The sequence below is a fragment of the Carcharodon carcharias genome, chromosome 6, assembly GCF_017639515.1.
Source record: "Carcharodon carcharias isolate sCarCar2 chromosome 6, sCarCar2.pri, whole genome shotgun sequence".
Lineage (NCBI taxonomy): Eukaryota > Metazoa > Chordata > Chondrichthyes > Lamniformes > Lamnidae > Carcharodon > Carcharodon carcharias.
Window position 1 is genome coordinate 2,006,876 of NC_054472.1, and position 14,626 is coordinate 2,021,501.

The 14,626-nt window shown below is 47.2% G+C and overlaps 1 protein-coding gene across 3 annotated transcripts in view; it reads left to right on the forward strand.

The window, feature by feature from the left end:
- Window positions 1-14,626, forward strand: part of bbs9 (Bardet-Biedl syndrome 9) — a 505,659-nt gene that overhangs the window by 359,079 nt on the left and 131,954 nt on the right. The gene's annotated exons all lie outside the window — the stretch shown is intronic.

The window sequence follows — 14,626 nt, forward strand, 5'->3', positions numbered from 1 at the left end:
TTGACAGAGCCACATGAGATATTACTGCAGATGACTGAAAGCTTGGTCAAAGAGTTAGGTCTTAAGGAGTGCCTTAAAGGAGAGGGAGGTAGACAGACAGGGAGCTTTAGGGAGGCAACTCCAGAGCTTAGGGCCCAGGAAGCTGAAGGCACGGTCTCCAGTGATGGAGCGATTAAAATCAGGGATGCTCAATAGCCTAGAAATGGAGCACAGAGATCTCAGAGGGATGCTGGGCTGGAGGAGATCACAAAAATAAGGAGGGCGAAGCCATGGAGGAAGTTGAAAACTAGACTGAAAATTTTAAAATTGAGATGTTGCTTTACTGGGAGCCAAAGTAGGTCAATAAGTACAGGAGTGATGGGTGAACAGGACTTGGTGCAAGTTAGATGACCTTGAGTTAATGGAGGAAAGGACATGTATGCCTGGCCAGGAGTGCCAATGGTCATATATAGTGAGGCACTGCCCAGGCTTAGGATAGGAAGCAAGAGTGTATTTGAAGTTTTGGATGAGATGGCTCCACATTCCCTTGTCCTTTCCTGACTTGGACACAATGTGAAAACTATTATAAAAAGGCGAGTAGTTACTGCAAAATAAGTCTTATTACCCATGCGTAGTCACCACTAATACTCAACTGCTTCCAAACGTACTGTCAGATCTTGGATGACTCACATATGCAAGTTGTCCTTGTGTGATTTTTTTTTTGGAAGGAATAGAACTCGTATCAATTCCCTGATACCAGGCAGCTGCTCCTCTGAAATTGGGAGGGAATATGATGGAGGGAAAGCTATTGATGAAGCAGTTGAAGATGACTGGACTTAGAACACTACTCTGCGGAACTCCTACAGCGATGTCCTGAGATTGTGATGATTGACCTCCAAAGACCACGACCATCTTCCTTCATGTTAGGTGTGACTACCCAGTTGAGAGTTTTCCGTGGATTCCAATAGAGTTCAATTTTGCTAGGGTTCCTTGATGCCACATTCAATCAAATGCTGCCTTGATGTCAAGGTCAGTCACTCTCACCTTACCTCTTGAGTTTAGCTTTTTTTTGCCTATGATCTGAGCCAAATATCCCAATAGGGTAGCTCTAGAGATGCTACAAATAGCACCAGGGAGTGGAAAATTGGGCAGAGCTCCTGTCTGAAAGTTGGAAATGTGCTCATTTGTGGCCTTTGGGTGAGGTCAGGACTGAGCTCAGCTGGGATGACCCATTGCTAACACTCATAGAGAACATCTCTCAGTGGTAGGTACCCAACAAGGAGCCAGTGCTTTTGTCATGAATTGTGCTGCCATGTACTTCCAAGTGCCCAAATGGCCATATGTCAGTGTAGTTAGTGAACTATTTGCTCACTCAGGACAACATTATCAGTAGTCTTTAGAAACAGATGCTTGGATTTCCCTGGGGATTCTGAAGCAAGTGGGTCAATGACATTGACTAACTCAGCAGAGAGCAGGGATTGAGCCTGTGATCCTCCTGATCATGTGATTCAGTACCATATCATGCAGTACATTTGCTCATTGAACTGCCATAGCTTGTCGAGATGTGACTTTGGATAAAATGCATGTAGGTACACCCAATGAATGTGTAGGGAAAGGCTCCCCTTTCATGTCTTGTTAATAGGAAACAAGAAACATAGGGTTAGTCGCAGTTTATAATTCACCTCGTTACCAGGAGCTTTGTACTTCCAAGAATTACCTTTTAAAATGTTTGCACCAAAGTTTTACCATAGGTGGGCTGTTAGTTGTTAATCAACCATTTAAAATTTGGATTAGGCTTCAATGGAAAATTGGGATCACTAGGTTACAATTAAATGAATGAAAGCCACTTGAAGGAAGAAAGATTTAAGTTCTTCAGTAACCCACTTATTTGCTCTGCGGCTGCACAAATCAATGAGATTAAGCATTCCTGATCCTCCTGCATTGTTCACTCCACTTGAATGAAACATGTAACAGTAGTCACCTCACCTGAAACCATAACAGACCCGGGCTAATTGTTCCTTTAGAAAAGTAATTGCTGTTGTTTTTATAACACTTGTAAAATGTCAGATTCTACTCAATAAATTGAAAATGTTTTTCCCCTCAGTTTGACCCCACAGTGCTATCATTGGGTATACTAGAAATACTTTCAACATTGTAATAATGAAACAATTGGTGCAGTTCACTTCTGATCACTTGATCTCAGCTACTCCATAATGGGTTTGAGCAATATTGCAATAGATTAACAATAAACAATTAAAGTTCACTGTACCAAAAATCAAAGAATATCAGTTTACTTCATTAAAATTGACTGTGGTCACTGTCAAACATAACATTTTCCAAAACAGATGCAGACATTACTAGAGAGAGTGATGTTTCCAAGTGTCATATTCAAAGGTTTTGAAAGATAAATTTCAGCAGTGGCTCTGCATTCAGTATTCAGCTGGCTCCAGTGAAGCAGTTCTGTGAACATGTGATTCATCCTCTATATTCATTGTTTAAAAGAGTAAACTATTGCTGCTTGTGAACTATTGCTTTAAGTATGCAAATGAAATCCTCCAGTGCTGTAATGGCCATCTACACACATGGGTAAAGCCAGCTACATAGTCACATCGTTGCTGAGGGGGTGAATATTGTTTCAGTCTCCAGCATTCTGATGGTGGGGGTTTGTGGGGAGAGGGGGGAAACCGTGCATTTGGCGTGGCATCAAATACATTTAAAATAGCACGATTTTCCTTCCTGTTCTTTGTAAGCATGAAGACGAACAGTGAAGAAACGCTTTCTGAATTGAACTGAATTGAAATTTCCCATTTTTGATTTCAAAACTATGAAACGCCATTTCATCAATTCTGATTTTAAATTGAAAATTTCAAAAAAATTCAAGTATCTTTAATGATTAATGGCTTTGCTCAGTGGTAGTCCTCTCGTTTGAGTCGCAAGATTGTGGATTCCAGCCCTACTTCCAGAGACATAATCAAGCCTGACACCTCAGCGCAGTTTTGAGGAAGTTTTGAAAACAGAGGTGTTGTCTTTTGGATGACACGTTAACCCGATGGCCCATTTGCCCCCTTGGAGGCATGTAAAAGATCCCACAGAGCCATTGGAAGAAGAGTAAGTGCATTCTCCCAGATTTATCCCAATATTTATCCCTCAACCAACATCATTAAAAAATCTCATTGCTGTGTGTGGAATCTAGGTGGCTGCAAATTAGCTACTGTGTTCCCTACATTACAACAATGACTACACTTCAGTACAGTACTTAATTGGTTGTGAAACACTTTGGGACATGCTGACATTGTGAAAGGTGCTACACAAGTTATTTCTTTGTATTTTAAGAGTGATTACTTTTTATTCATCAGTTGTATAATGATACTTTAATACTATTTTTAAAAGAGGGGCCATGTTATTAATACGACTTATAAAACCTAAAGGAATAAAGAAATGTCCAACATCTTCCTTGTTGTAAAAACAGAAAATGCTGGAAAAACTCAGCAGGTCTGGCAGCATTTGTGGAGAGAGAAACAGAGTTAACCTTTTGAGTCCAGTGTGACTCTTTGTCAGAACTAAAGAGAAGTAGAAATGTGTTGGATTTTGTACTGTTTAAGAGGGGGTGGAGCGGGTGGAGCAAAATAGGAGGTCAGGGATAGGTGGGAGCTCAGGAAAGATTGACAAAGATGTCAAGGACACAGGACAAACAGAATGTTAATAGTACTGTTAAAGACTAAAGAAGGTACTGATAGTGGCATAAAAGGAAGGTAGCAAACACAGTTAAGTCCAGCATCTCGCCAGGGCTGGGTTAACAGGCCCTGGCGAGGGGTGGGTGGCAGGGAGCATGTTGGACAGGGTAGGGGGAGGGTGGATGTGGGGAGGCAAAACTGTGAGAGTGGGGCCTCCAATTGACACGGGGAGCCCAGGAAAGGGGCCCTCCCCTTTCACCGACCAATAGTCCACCGTGTTAAACCTGCTGGGCTACACGTTGGGCGCAGGCCTCTCCTGCTGCCTGTTATATTGGACAGGTGGTAGGATGAGGCCCATGGGTGGGCGACCCACCTGACACCTCCCCCCCCCCACCGGCAGCCCATAAGATCAGGGTGAGGCGGGCAGGCCATCTTAATTTTCAGCTCTACCCGCCTATTTTCCCACCCACGGGTGGCCCATAAAATTCAGCCCACAGAGTCAGTGGGAGAGATCTGACTCAGTAACTTTGTCAAGCAAGCATCCTCTAGTGAAGATATCAACAACAACTTGCATTTTTGTAGCACCTTTAACATAGAGAAACATGTTACGTTATCAGAAGTTAATGGATCCAGAACCAAAGAAGGAAATAATAGGGGTGACAAAAAACTTGGTCAGAGCACTGGGTTTTAAGAAAGTATTATGGCCAGGCAAGAGGTGGTGAACTGGCTCCCTTCTTTTCAACCGAGGTTTCAGTTTCTTTTTCATAAGAATGTGCCCTTTCTAAATCAGCATTTAACTGTTTCAGCTGTGAGCAATAAGCAGCCAATCAAACAAGGTTTTCTTGAATCAAAGAAAGAACAAACTTATTAACCACTAAACCCAAGAAAAATAACAAAAATTGGATAGTCAAGCATTCGTCCCTCATGCAGTCATTTGAACATGCGCACGCGCACACACACACAGTCTCCCTCTCTCTCATATCAGAAGTAAGGGGAGTTAGAATCCATTAAAAACAAGGTAAAAGAACATATAGTTAAGTGTCCTTTGATTGCCCTTGAGGTGTAGATTTTAAATGCTGTAGCTGATTTGGGTTAGCTGGTTTCTTGGAAGTGGTCACCTATAGAAGACATTGCAAATATTATGAGATCTCGGTTCGCTGGTAGGTTTCTGGTGGAGTTGGCTTTTCAAACCCATCTTAAAAGGGAGAGAGAGCAGCCTTGAGCCTGTTTCCTCTGCTGAAGACTTTCTTGACACCACCTACGTCACTTGCAATCTCTGTTTAGTGGCTCAGCAGCCTTGCCTTGAAACATTTCATCTATTGTGTATTTCCAAGAGTTTGGGTGTGTCTGTCTGTGGCATTGTTTTAACATCCAGTGATTCGCATTTTTCATGTCACTTCCTTAGACAGTTATGAGTTTTGAGGGTGTCTGGATTATAGGAAATGTCACTCTCTTCACATTCCCCTGATGGTGATTTGTTTGTTTCTCATCTTCGCTTTGGAACGTGACCTTGCATTGTGAAGCAGTTTGCTCTGCCTTAGTTCACAATACAACATTTCCAGTCAGTTGCAAGTTGAAAAATCATATTTTCAAAAATAAAGGGGCATAGCCTTGTGATGTAAGTTCTTTTTAGAAGGAAAGGATGCTGGAGAGATAAAAGAGCTTAGAGAGGGAATTCCATAGTGAAGATGCAGCCACTGGTGGTGAGGTGAGGGGTGCATATATGCAGTGAGCCAGGGAGGAATGGATAATTTTGGGGAAGGGTTGTAAGGTTGGATGAGGTTACAGAGATGGAGGGGAAAGTGATGTACGGATTTAAACACAAGGCTTAGAATTTTACACTGGAAGCATTAGAAGACCATGAGCTATATGGGTCAGCAAGGACAGGTGTGATGTGTGAACAGGACTTGGTGTGAGTTAGGATACAGGCAGCAGAGTTTTGAATGAGCCAGACTTAATGGGGAATGGACTGATCAGGGGAGCATTGGAATAGTCGAGATGATAAGCTCTGAGGAAGAGTCACATGGACTCTAATCATTAACTCTGTTTGTCTCTCCACAGATGCTGCCAGACCCGCTGAGTTTTTCCAGCACTTTCTGTTTTTATTTCAGATTTCCAGCATCTGCGGTATTTTGCTTTTATTGGAATAGTCAAGTCTGGTGGTAAAAAAAAGCATGAATGAGGTTTCTTGCTGTAGATAGCTGAGAGAGGGACAGAGACTGGTGATACTACAGAGGTGGAAGTAGGCAGTCTTGGTGATGGAACAGATACGGGGCCAAATTTGTTACTGAGCTTGTGAACACTGTTTAAACAAAAGTAATCTAATCAGAGTTTCCACTAGCAGTGTCATTTATTTTTAAGATATTAAGGTTGGGCTTTCTTCTTCATTAAAGCTAAGCTAAGGGGGAAAGTTTCCTCAGTTTGTATTTGTAGTGAAAACATTAATCTGAATATAAAGCCAAGCAAACGGGAAATCTCCCACTCCATTTCCTGGCCATAGTTACTTTTAATATTGCATGATTCCTTAAAAAATAGTTTTGCTTCATCTGTCACTGCTGTGATCTGTACATGAAGTTTGATCAGTACAAAGTTTACTGTGTGTTCATTAGTGTTTAGGCTTTGCTCTCATTGGCTTTAACAACAGGAGGGGATGTTATCTCCCCACTCCAGGCAGGAGTGAAGTAGCAGTTAATGTGGAGGGGCGCTGATTCTGTAGGTTTTAACGGTCAATAGGAATCCCACTGGGGCCAGGTGGAAGCTTCAGTATCCATGTAAACCTGGGCCCTAGTGTGCCTGCAGGACGTCAATGGCATTTCAAGTGTGGCCTGGTTGGGGAAGCTGCTTTGATTTCACTGCCTGGACAGGAATAGTTCTCCAAAGCAAGAGACCGTTCAGCTGAGTGTAAAACTTTCCTTTGTGGGAACCAGGAGGAGCAGGACAGCCTCTCACAGGCCCCAGACAGAAGCCCGTGGCCTATCCTGATCCAGACTCCTGCTCCCACCTTTCTGCTAGTCCCTCCCCAAATGCTCACCCTGCCACTTGCCAGGAAGTTGACAGGCTAAGTTCAAAGATTGTTGTGAATGTAGATGTGATATTGCACACTCTGTCAAACAGAATCAAATTTATTGTACTTATAGTACAATTCATTCAGAAGCTAGCTGTGTAATTTTACAGTACAGACACCAGTCCAGTGTCTTGGAGTCATGCCTGTCATATTTTCAACCCCTGTTATGTAGAGATCAGCATTATCGACCAAAGATAAGAATCATAAACCCCAAGTTTGCAATCTCAGCACCATCTATGACAGGAATGGTTTTCTATCTAGGCTGCGCTGCTCACATTGGACTGAGGTGGCTCTGTCCATCTTGACAATGTTAACATTCAAATAATTGGCAGAGGCTCCAACCACAGCAAAGCACAATGAAGGATGTGTAAAATCCAGCTTGCAAATTAAGGCCCAGATCTTTTGGTCAGCGGCAAAGCCAGCAAAGTTTTCTGTGCCCTGAAGGAACTGCCTATTTTCAGCCGGGACTTCTGAACCCAGCTGAAGCAGAAATGGGTCAACACAGCTGCTGCAGGGTAAGTACAGCGAGTGCAGGAGAGTTCAAGGAAGGAGAGGACATGCCCTTTTCTATGGCACTAGCTGCCGTATTCAGGTAAGCTTTTAAAGGTTTCGAACCTTCTAATGAATGAGCGTGGATTAGTGAGTGGATGAGTGAATGGGTATTCAGGTTGGTTCGGCAGTGGGGTGGGGGTGGTTGGATGGTCTGATTGTGTCAGGAGTGTAGTTTGGTCGGGTCAGGGGGTGTGATGGGAGAGAGAGTTGGGTCAGCAGGGGTGGGGTGGTGTCAGTTGTGGTGATCTGTTCAGTTATGCAGGCTAGCCTCTGAGTTAGACCAGGTATTAACCAGTGTACATTTCCAGGTTCAGTATCTGGGTAAGTCTTGTGTATCTGGCCAGAGTCTCTAACATTGGGCTCAGTGTCAGAGACATTGGTAGTGTGTTCTGGGCAGCGCAAATCAGCCCATCAGAAGTTTAAACTTCCTGGGTAATTACAGTGATTGTGTGTGTGCCAGAACCCCACCAGGGTGCCGACATGCAACACAGACTCAAGTCCAGATTTCGCTGCTCTGGACATTGGAAGATTTGGGCCCATATTGGCCTACTCCTGCTCCTATTTCCTATATTCTTATGTTGAAATTTGCAGAGATGTGAGCATTTTAATAGAGTGCTGTGCTGCCAGTGTGGTCTGAGCATCTGAAATGCTGTACCACGAGTGTGAATTCAACACATTATTCCAGCAATTCATTGAGCTTGAAGCAGGCTGGTGTTACATTTCTGTTACATTGGAACTATTTATTAGTAGCTGTGCTTTACAGGAAGCTCTTTCAGTTCAATAGATCAACATACACTGTCAATTTTTTTCAGCTATTATCCTTCTGTGTACATCTGGTTCCTTTTTCAAGGTACCATTCCTTAACCCGCTCAACAGTTTATCCTGTGGGCTGAATGATTTGAAACACAATGTTTGGAAAGGGCACTCACTGCTGCAGTCAATTTTCTGATAAAGCTGAGTTGTTGTCATGGGAATGACATCTTGTTGCACTTATATCTCCCTTCACTTCACTCAATTATTTTTGTTATCAGAAACAAAAGGTTAGTTGTTCCAGACACTTGTTGGCTGTGATATGTACAGCTCTTGGAACATGCAGAGGTCTTTTATTGGTAGTGAGACAATGTTGGCTTAAATTTTCTGTATGAAGGAATTTAATTTAGTGGTCCAAATACAATTGCACAAACTAGTTTTTCAGAGTTTGGCAGTGTTGCATGGACACGACTTTGAACACGGATCAAACATTTCCAGAAGAGATTTTCTTTTCTCAAATTAGAACTTTCCCCTAGTTCCACTATAATTAGGTTCACCTATTCCTGTAGCAAGCGAGGTTAAAACATGCAGTTAATGAAAATAAACCCAAAATTAGAGCAGAATCCAATAGGTAAAAGGAGCAGTCAGTTGAATACTGATCAGTACCTGCTGCAGAACTAATAACCTGGCTCAAAAGTTGTAGGGACCACTTCAATTGGTCTTAATAATCTCCACAAGAAACCAGGCCTTTGGTCCTCAACAAGACCATAACCAGAATAACAACATATGACTTATTAATGCAGGGACCAGAATTTTGTTTAGGTTGAATTGGTTTTAAAATATGAAGCTTCCTTGCTTTAAGTTATGAGAAATTTCAAACTTGCCCACGAGCAGCTTTACATTTTCTCTAACTTCCTATATTCCCAGCATCCTATAAGCATTTCACTTGAAATCAAAGTCTGTCTTTGCATGCCCGTCACCACTACAGTGCCACATTTCCTGTGCCCTGCCAGGATTATGCGGTCACAGTGAAAAATTGTTGATTGCTGGATAAAATGAATTAGAATGACCACAAATTGTACTCTGTTGACCTGTTTGTGTAGGGTGGGGAAGGAAAGGAAATCCTACTGGGGTTTCTACCAAAGCATCCAAATTTATATGTGATCCTCGCTGTTTGTGTGAAGGAGGAAATATATTTGTGTTAAAAATGCAAGTTCTTCTATTGGTTGAGGCAGGCTTGCGCAGCTGCCTAATTTATCTGGATTAGTCTGCAGTTTCACAAATACTTGTGGTCCACTGAAACCAAAGCAAGAGAGGAGGAGAAACATTCATCTGATTCATTTCCATATCTCGCTGTTCAGTTTTGAATCTCTCACTAGAAAGGTTTAATGACCCATCTGATCTGTTTGAGTCCCTGGGAGGGAGAGAAGCTGCTCTTGGAAAGTCTTCACTGTTTACCCATGTTTTCCATTGCAGAGTCTTTAGATCATTTTCCAATCTCTCATTGGTGGCAACCTTACTTATCACCAGTGCTTCGTTGGAGACCTGGGTTCACGCTATGCACAATTTCCCTCGGCACTGTTTTATGTTTTAGCTTGAAAATCATTTTTATTTTTAGTACAAGCAGCATGGTGTTCTCCTCTTTATCACAGTAAAACAGAGAGATGTAGTTCAGGAGGTGATTGGCTTTGAGAAGGTATGCTTTGATTCTCCGATCATGATTTAAGTAAGATAGCCTCTAAGCGATGTCGCTTCGTCTGTGAACTGAGAGATAAGGTGGGTGCAGCTAAACTGGATAAGCATTCTTCCGATGAAATCTCCCTGTTACCCATCAAATCTTAATCATTTCCCTTTTAGAATGATCTTTCTCGTGCCTTGCAAACTAAACAATGACTCTGGAGTATTTCAAATTATTTCTTTTTTTCATTCTAGGGATGTGGGCATTGTTGGCAAGGCTGGTATTTATTACCCATCCCAATAAACAAAATTGATGCTTTTTCACTTGGCTGAGCAGGTAGCACTCTCAACACTGACTCAATGCATATGTGTTCAAGACCCACTGCAAAATTCGAGCCCATAATCTAGGCTGGCATTCCCAGTGCAGTACTGAGGGAGTACAACACTGTCAACACTGCTACTTTTCAAATAAACTGTTAAACTGAGCCCCTGCCTGCATTCCCTGATGGGCATGAAAGATGCTTTGCACAATTTGAAGAACTGAGGAACTCTTTCCAGTGTCCTGGCTGATATTTATTGCTCAATCAACGGTACCAAAAGCAGATTATCTGGCCATTTACCGCTTAGCTGTTTGTGGGATCTTGCTGTGCACAATTTGGCTGCCACATTGGATGACATAACAGCAAATACTACACTGCAAAATAATTTATTAGGTGTGAAACTCTCCAGGATATCCCATGAAAAAGTTAAACTTCCACATTCCTTGCTGAAAGTATTTTCTCTCCCTAATTAGCATTGTGATTCATGTTGATATTAATTTAGCAGTATTCGCAGAAAGCTGAGTTGCTCTTATTTGACTTTTTTGGTTTTCTGCCTGTGTTAATACATTGTGTATGTAAGATGGGGATGACAACATAGTAGTGACTCAAAGCTAAAGCCTTCACTGTAAATATGTGAAAAAGAACCAAATGACTGTTATGGCTTCACCGGGTTGACACCTCGTTTTTAGGTATGCCTGACGCATGCCCTCCTGCACTCTTCATTGAACCAGAGTTGATCCTCTGGCTTGGTGGTAATGGTAGGATGGGGGATATGCCAGGCCTTGAGTGTGTTTGAGTACAATTCTGCTGCTGCTGATGGCCCACAGCACCTCATGGATGCCCAGTCTTGAGTAGCTAGATCTGTTTGAAATCTATCCCATTTAGCACGGTAGTAGTGCCACACAACATGATTGAGGCTATCCTCAATGTGAAGGTGAGACTTTGTCTCCACAAGGACTGTGTGATGGTCATGCCTACCAATACCGTCATGGACAGAGTTATCTGAGACAGGCAGGTTGGTGAGGATGGGGTCAAGTATGTTTTTCCCTCTTGTTGGTTCCCTCACCACCTGCCACAGACCCAGTCTAGCAGCTATGTCCTTTAGGACTCGGCCAGCTCGGTCAGTAGTAATGCTACCGAGCCAATCTTGATGATGGATATTGAAGTCCTCACCCAGAGTACATTCTGTGCCCTTACTACCCTTAATGTTTCCTCCAAGTGGTGTTCAACATGAAGGAGCACTGATTCATCAGCTGAGGGAGGGCGGTACATGGTAATCAGCAGGAGGTTTCCTTGCCCATGTTTGACCTGATGCCATGAGATTTCATGGAGTCCAGAGTTGATGTTGAGAACTCCCAGGGCAACTCCCTCCTGACTGTATACCACTGTGCAGCTGCCTCTACTGGGCCGGTCCTGTCAGTGGGACAGGACATACCCAGGAATGGTGATGGTGGTGTCTGGGACGTTGTCTGTAAGATATGATTCCGTGAGGATGACTATGTCAGGCTGTTGCTTGACTAGTCTGTGAGACAGCTCTCCCAATTTCAGCACTAGCCCCCACATGTTAGTAAGGAGGACTTTGCAGAGTTGACAGGGATGAGATTGCTGTCGTCGTTTCCGGTTCCTCGGTCGATGCTGGTTGGTCTATCCAGTTTTATTATTTTTTTTTGAGATTTTGTAGCAGTTTGATACAACTGAGAGGTTTGCTCAGCCATTTCCGAGGCAACCACATTGCTGTGGGTCTGGAGTCACATGTAGGCCAGACCGGGTAAGGACGACAGATTTCCTTCTCTAAAGGATATTAGTGAACCAGGTGGGTTTTTGCAACAATCGACAATGGTTTCATGGTCATCGTTAGACTTTTAATTCCAGATTTTTATTGAGAGGGAGGGGACAGAGGATCAGTGTGTCGGGGAGAAGGGCAGCAGGTCTGTGTGAGGGAGTTGGAGGCAGCGGGGTCAGTGTGAAGGGGACCGGGGCAGAGGGTCAGTGTGAGGGCGAGGGGAAGAGGGTCAATGCGAGGGGGAGAGGCAGAGGGTCAGTGTGAGGGGGAGCGGGGAAGAGGGTCAGTGTGAGGGGGAGGGGAAGAGGGTCAGTGTGAGGGGGAGGGGAAGAGGGTCAGTGTGAGGGGGAGCGGGGCAGAGGGTCAGTGTGAGGGGGAGGGGCAGAGGGTCAGTGTGAGGGGGAAAGGCAGAGGGTCAGTGTGAGGGGGAGGGGAAGAGGGTCAGTGTGAGGGGGAGGGGAAGAGGGTCAGTGTGAGGGGGAGCGGGGAAGAGGGTCAGTGTGAGGGGGAGGGGAAGAGGGTCAGTGTGAGGGGAAGAGGGTCAGTGTGAGGGGGAGGGGCAGAGGGTCAGTGTGAGGGGGAGAGGCAGAGGGTCAGTGTGAGGGGGAGGGGAAGAGGGTCAGTGTGAGGGGGAGGGGAAGAGGGTCAGTGTGAGGGGGAGGGGCAGAGGGTCAGTGTGAGGGGGAGGGGCAGAGGGTCAGTGTGAGGGGGAGGGGAAGAGGGTCAGTGTGAGGGGGAGGGGAAGAGGGTCAGTGTGAGGGGGAGAGGGGAAGAGGGTCAATGTGAGGGGGAGGGGAAGAGGGTCAGTGTGAGGGGGAGGGGCAGAGGGTCAGTGTGAGGGGGAGGGGCAGAGGGTCAGTGTGAGGGGGAGGGGAAGAGGGTCAGTGTGAGGGGGAGGGGAAGAGGGTCAGTGTGAGGGGGAGGGGAAGAGGGTCAGTGTGAGGGGGAGGGGAAGAGGGTCAGTGTGAGGGGGAGGGGAAGAGGGTCAGTGTGAGGGGGAGAGGGGAAGAGGGTCAATGTGAGGGGGAGGGGAAGAGGGTCAGTGTGAGGGGGAGGGGCAGAGGGTCAGTGTGAGGGGGAGGGGAAGAGGGTCAGTGTGAGGGGGAGGGGAAGAGGGTCAGTGTGAGGGGGAGGGGCAGAGGGTCAGTGTGAGGGGGAGGGGAAGAGGGTCAGTGTGAGGGGGAGGGGAAGAGGGTCAGTGTGAGGGGGAGGGGCAGAGGGTCAGTGTGAGGGGGAGGGGCAGAGGGTCAGTGTGAGGGGGAGGGGCAGAGGGTCAGTGTGAGGGCGAGGGGAAGAGGGTCAGTGTGAGGGGGAGCGGGGCAGAGGGTCAGTGTGAGGGGGAGGGGAAGAGGGTCAGTGTGAGGGGGAGGGGAAGAGGGTCAGTGTGAGGGGGAGAGGCAGAGGGTCAGTGTGAGGGGGAGGGGCAGAGGGTCAGTGTGAGGGGGAGGGGCAGAGGGTCAGTGTGAGGGGGAGGGGCAGAGGGTCAGTGTGAGGGGGAGGGGAAGAGGGTCAGTGTGAGGGCGAGGGGAAGAGGGTCAGTGTGAGGGGGAGAGGCAGAGGGTCAGTGTGAGGGGGAGGGGAAGAGGGTCAGAGTGAGGGGGAGGGGAAGAGGGTCAGTGTGAGGGGGAGGGGAAGAGGGTCAGTGTGAGGGGGAGGGGCAGAGGGTCAGTGTGAGGGGGAGGGGAAGAGGGTCAGTGTGAGGGGGAGGGGAAGAGGGTCAGTGTGAGGGGGAGGGGAAGAGGGTCAGTGTGAGGGGGAGGGGCAGAGGGTCAGTGTGAGGGGGAGGGGCAGAGGGTCAGTGTGAGGGGGAGGGGAAGAGGGTCAGTGTGAGGGGGAGGGGAAGAGGGTCAGTGTCAGGGGGAGGGGCATAGGGTCAGTGTGAGGGGGAGGGGCAGAGGGTCAGTGTGAGGGGGAGGGGAAGAGGGTCAGTGTCAGGGGGAGGGGAAGAGGGTCAGTGTCAGGGGGAGGGGAAGAGGGTCAGTGTCAGGGGGAGGGGAAGAGGGTCAGTGTGAGGGGGAGGGGCAGAGGGTCAGTGTGAGGGGGAGAGGCAGAGGGTCAGTGTGAGGGGGAGGGGAAGAGGGTCAGTGTGAGGGAGAGGGGAAGAGGGTCAGTGTGAGGGGGAGGGGAAGAGGGTCAGTGTGAGGGAGAGGGGAAGAGGGTCAGTGTGAGGGAGAGGGGAAGAGGGTCAGTGTGAGGGGGAGGGGCAGAGGGTCAGTGTGAGGGGGAGGGGAAGAGGGTCAGTGTCAGGGGGAGGGGAAGAGGGTCAGTGTGAGGGGGAGGGGCAGAGGGTCAGTGTGAGGGGGAGGGGCAGAGGGTCAGTGTGAGGGGGAGGGGCAGAGGGTCAGTGTGAGGGGGAGGGGAAGAGGGTCAGTGTGAGGGGGAGGGGAAGAGGGTCAGTGTGAGGGGGAGGGGCAGAGGGTCAATGCGAGGGGGAGAGGGGAAGAGGGTCAGTGTGAGGGGGAGGGGCAGAGGGTCAATGCGAGGGGGAGAGGAAGAGGGTCAGTGTCAGGGGGAGGGGAAGAGGGTCAGTGTGAGGGGGAGGGGAAGAGGGTCAGTGTGAGGGGGAGGGGAAGAGGGTCAGTGTGAGGGGGAGGGGCAGAGGGTCAATGCGAGGGGGAGAGGGGAAGAGGGTCAGTGTGAGGGGGAGGGGCAGAGGGTCAGTGTGAGGGCGAGGGGAAGAGGGTCAATGCGAGGGGGAGAGGGGAAGAGGGTCAGTGTGAGGGGGAGGGGAAGAGGGTCAATGCGAGGGGGAGAGGGGAAGAGGGTCAGTGTGAGGGGGAGGGGAAGAGGGTCAGTGTGAGGGGGAGGGGCAGAGGGTCAGTGTGAG